Source organism: Sinohyriopsis cumingii, chromosome 6, assembly GCF_028554795.1.
Source record: "Sinohyriopsis cumingii isolate HCF-2022 chromosome 6, ASM2855479v2, whole genome shotgun sequence".
Lineage (NCBI taxonomy): Eukaryota > Metazoa > Mollusca > Bivalvia > Unionida > Unionidae > Sinohyriopsis > Sinohyriopsis cumingii.
In genome coordinates, this window is record NC_142966.1 from 151368125 (window position 1) to 151373511 (window position 5387).

The 5387-nt window shown below is 34.9% G+C and overlaps 1 long non-coding RNA gene across 1 annotated transcript in view; it reads left to right on the forward strand.

Moving 5' to 3' along the window:
- Window positions 1-2798: 2798 nt before the first annotated feature.
- LOC149798265 (uncharacterized) overlaps window positions 2799-5387 on the forward strand; it is a 12424-nt gene continuing 9835 nt past the window's right edge. The window contains exon 1 of the long non-coding RNA XR_016421612.1: window positions 2799-3299. This is a non-coding gene — a long non-coding RNA (uncharacterized LOC149798265). The remainder of the gene's footprint in view (window positions 3300-5387) is intronic.

The window sequence follows — 5387 nt, forward strand, 5'->3', positions numbered from 1 at the left end:
GATTTTAGTAGTGACTTTTACAGCTGAAAATGGAGAAAAAAATACATTTATATGGTATGTCGGTTGATAGGTAGACTTTACGTATAAGTTAAATTCCTCGGATTCCTTTTACAGTTCTGGGAATAAACAAAAAATGTATTACAAGCCAATTTCATAAGTATATTACCTCAATCGTATATAATCATTCAGTCGACCGTCCCTTAAAATCCAGACACTAGTTAATTGCTTCGTGCTTATAAAATTTCTAGAGTTGCTAAATTATGGTTGTGTGTGAAAGCTCCGTGAATAATTCCGTTTACGACCTTAGATATGCCGTTCATTCTGTGTCAAAACCAGGTGTCATAGTTTTAGAGCTTTGTTTTTATCTCGAAAATATGAACGACTTTCATGAAGATGAAAAAATATGGTTGTGACAAAACCACTCTGTGACTTCTAACATCTGATCATACTCACGACCATCGTTATGCATGTACATCATATATTTTATCAATCTAAAATTTTCTAGCAATAATTAGAACATGAGTCTGTTTGGCTTGACCCGATAGCCTTTGGTATCTGTTGAGATTCCGATAGGACGTTATCTGACAAAACGAGAGGGGAGAAATAATCTATTCCCAGTATGATATCTGACAGAAGATCTAGGCTGCTTTTCTGTTAATTTTGAATGGGAACATAGCTCCACTGACGTATCCACGTACCTACTTATCCATGTATCTACGTATCTACGTACTTCCGTATCCACCTACCATCACAAAGTTTGAGGGTAGAAAGAGGCGAGACAATAGAGAGTTTGGAGAAGAAAAAAGCAAAAGGACTAAGAAGAACAGCCACAGTGAAGTTGGAGTGAACCGGAAATAAGCAGGTTATGAAGTTGTACAAGGCAATGACTTCGATTGTCCACTCGATTATATGATGAACTAATTGTATCTTTTAAAACAGATCGGCTATTTATATAAGTATATTTGTCTTTGAAGTTCGATGAATGATTTATTTCAAAATAGACATGTATCCTCCTATTGTAACGTGTTAACACAGTTGTTTGTGTACTTGATTAAATTGTTGTATTTCATGTACGGGGGGCTCGTGTCATTCTGTTCTATATATCTGCTTAGATCTCTGTTTATTACATCTATAAGTTTCACACTTATAATAATATTTACTCCATCCGGGCAACAGCACCGAGGGCGATCACCCTCTCGATAACGATAGCCAAATAAAGCGGACACCTTGTAAGAAGGTACAATCCGCCAATCAACCCCACCAACACATCCAGCCCCCACACTGTGTATAGAATATTGTTCATATAAGCATATATTTTCCAGCACAGTCACGCGTATTCATTCATGTTAAATATGTATGAATGAGTGCGACGATACTTGAGTATATCTATGATTTTGTAGGGTTTTCTGTTTTGTTTTTATGGGGGGTGAGAAGGTTACTTTTCACATAACCAATTATAAAAATTGAGGATCAAATGGCAAATATGTTCACATGTGTTATCCTCGTTAAAGAAAGTTGTTTATTATTATTAGTAGTAGTAGTAGTAGTAGTAGTAGTATGCTGTTGCTGATGATGATGTTAATAATAATATTCATTTCCAGGGAATGATCTTCTTTTGCACTTAGTGGACAGAATAAATTTTACTTCAGGAAACGAATTTTCTTAAGTGAATATAAAGTTCAATTTTCATGACCATACGTAGTAGGATGAGATAATTGGTGTTTTACCCTGTCTACGACATGATCTGTTGATTATCACGTGGTGTAGATTCTGTGCTTGGTTCGAAAATAGAAAAAAGAAAAAAAAACAGTTTAATCAGATAAACAAACTAAAAGCACTAGTTCTCACCGTTATACTCCAATACAAGACAGTCCCCTGTATAAGACAGTCAAATATCAACACATTACATTCCCTACAAAACGAGCCCCCGTAGACTAGTTACCACTACATTACAGCAAAATTTAGCCAGTTCCGAATGTTGCTCTCCTATACAATACAGGGTTTATGTATTTATACTTAACTCATGCAAGACAGCGTCCAAAAATGTTCATAACAATAAATAGTAACACATTTTTATCCGACCTAAGAGAGAGAGAGAGAGAGAGAGAGAGAGAGAGAGATTAACTAAATTTGGTAGTACAAATACATAAAACAAATTGGGTAAATGTCACCTTCTTTGAATCAAGAAAAACAATTTTGCGTTTTGTCCTTCTAGTATGACTGGTATCGAATATAATTCGTAGGTATGGAGATGAAACCATATATACTATAGAATTTTGCATTTCGTAACATGTCACATTTGATAAGGATACATTTATAACTTGATCTGATATCCCAAATTTACGACTGAGAAAACAAACACGCATTACATCTATCTTTTTATCAACTGCATACTAGTCCGATTACTTGCCTAGATACTTACCTATCTTCGTTCCAGCACGCATGCATTCATGATCCCGATTACTTGCCTAGATACCTACCTATCTTCCTTCCTACACGCATGTATTCATGATCATATGTATTTTGTTCACGACTGTAAATTGTAATGATCATTTGTATTTTAAAAAATCTTACACTGCTAATTTTTGTCCATGATATAGATTATATTTTAAGATAGCGGTCATTTGTAAGCAACATGTTTATCTGGATTTGATTTCAGTGTTTTGCCATTTGAAAAATCCTTGGTCTACCTGATGTTTGTTGGGTTATTTGCTAAAATTTAAATAACAGACCTGACATTGTTTACGAATCTGATGGAAAACTCCTAGGTAAATGACCTAGGCACAGGGCATTTTTTGTTGTTTAATAAGTCAGGTGACAGTCTGTATATAAGGAAAGAGTAGCACACAGTTCTTCATTTCTATCTCAACGCCAGTTTTTGTGGAATCAATTTTAGTTATGATCAGTTATAATTTGAAAGGATTTATTTATTTAAGTTATTAAGTGGAATCACAAAGTGCTCATTGACTGTTTGGACTAAAGAACTATCTTTGTATTATTGTGAATTATTTCAAAGACATTCTTGATTATATAACTGTGATGTAGCACAAATGTTAGTACATCTGCACATTCAAGACTGAAATTCATTGGACCACATGAACTCATTCGGAATACTCTTTACCTTGGACTTGTACTATGGCGTGTATTATTAACTAGGATTTAATTCACCAGGTTTGCAGAGAGAAAGTTTCTTTTTCTTTTATTTACAACGATGGTGCAACATTTTATTGGAAGAAAAAAAGACAGATCATGCGATGGTGGCATATGGTACAACACAGATCATGTGACAGTGGCATATGGTACTGTAACATAACTGTAATTTACTGTTTTTGTACGTGCAACACATCAATGTCAGTGTCCTTAGGTGTCTTCGTTTAGTTATTTATTTGCATATATAATATGTCAGAGGTTGGGAGGTAAGAGAATAAATTTGGTCTGTGCTTCTGTTTTATGTATGTCATTGGATACCGTACTAGAGTCGGGGCTTTCTTTACATTCCCAATCTGGATTCAGGCGTACGGTTTCTAGTTCGGACATCAACTCTGAGATAAAAACATGTGTCAGGGGTAAGATTGCTTATTGTTAACACGACTTAAACCATAAATGGGCCTTCGAATGATAAGAGATATTGTCGAATGGATCATCATAAAAGTCTGAATTTCTACATTATGCTTATTCCAATAAAACTAATCTTTCTAAAAAGAAAGAATCAGCGAATGTCACTGATACTGAAATCATTTCAAATGAGCTTAGTAGGGTTATTTACCTATGCAAAACTTATTGATTTGGGGGAAAAAATCTTTATTTCATCTATACAGTATACAGGCCATAAGCCCGGATTACCTATTTCATACATATAGGATCAAAGCCACAATTACAGTGTATCTATTTCATGTATATATTATATAGACCACAAGAACAGAGTACCTACTTCATGTATATAGTATACAACCACAAGCCCAGAAAACCTATTTTATGTACACAGTACATAGGCCACAGACCCAGAGTACCCATTGCATGTGTATAATATATAGACAACATGCCCATAGTACCTGTTTAATGTATATAGTATTTAGGCCACAAGCCCTAGACTATATATTTCATGTATATGGTATATAAGCCACAAGCCCTAGAGTATCTATTTAATGTCTATAATATTAAGGCTACAAGCCCTATAATACATATTGCATGTATATAGTATATAAGCCACAAGCCCTGGAGTACCTATTTCATGTCTGTGTGTGTATATATATATATATATATATATATATATATATATATATATATATATATATATATATATATATATATGTCACAAGCCCTAGAATACATATTTCATGTATATAGTATAAAGGCCACAAGCCCTAGAGTACCTAGTTCATGTATAGACTATAGAGGCCACAAGTATTGCAAGAACTAGTCATTCGTGGAAGAATATTTTTTGGTAAGAATTGCAATTGTAGGGGCTGCTACTGGTGGTGTAGTATTATGAAGTTGTACCTTCTTACAAGGTGTACGCTTTATTTGGCCATCGTTATCTAGAGGGTGATTGCCCTCGGTACGTTCTGGCCCGGATCGAGTAAATATTAAAATAAAGTGGGACATTATAGATGGAATAACTAGAGATCTGAGCCGATATAAAGAACAAAATGACACGAGCCCCCCGTTCATGGAAAAAAAATTATTAATCAATTACATAAACAACTTGGATAATACATTACATTAGGAAGTTACACATCTTTATGGAATAAATCTTTCACCAAATTTCAAACACAAATATACTTATTTATATATAGCCGATCTGTTTTTAAATATAATTAGTTCATCATATAGTCGAGTGAATGATCGAAGTCATTGCCTTGTACAACTTCATAACCTGCCTTTTCCGGTCCACTCCAACTTCACTGTGGTGGTTATTCTCGGTCCTTTCACTTTTTCCCTTTTCAGACCTCGGCCCTCAAACTTTGTGTGGGTAGGTGGATACGTAAGTAGATACTTCAGTGGATATGTCTGTGTATACTTCCGTGGATATGTCCGTGGAGCTATTTCCCCTTGTCCTTTCAAGCTTTGTTCGCTTCTACCGCAAAAATTGTGTCCGTTGACCTTCCAGACATCCGGTCATTTCGACGAACGTTTTGCGAGACAATTTCTTCCAAATTCAGTCTCGGAGTCCATTATAGTTTTACTCTTGCAAGACAATTGCAGATTGACTAGATTTATTTCAATGAGGCAACTAAACCCCAAGGATTTCCGTGTGGGAACCACGCCCCTTATTTAGCGTAACCAAACCGTATTAAATATATTTACCGCCTTTTGTAACTAAGCGCCAAAATTGTGGTCAGCATGACATATAGAATTCCAAACATATATTAATAAAATCATGTAAC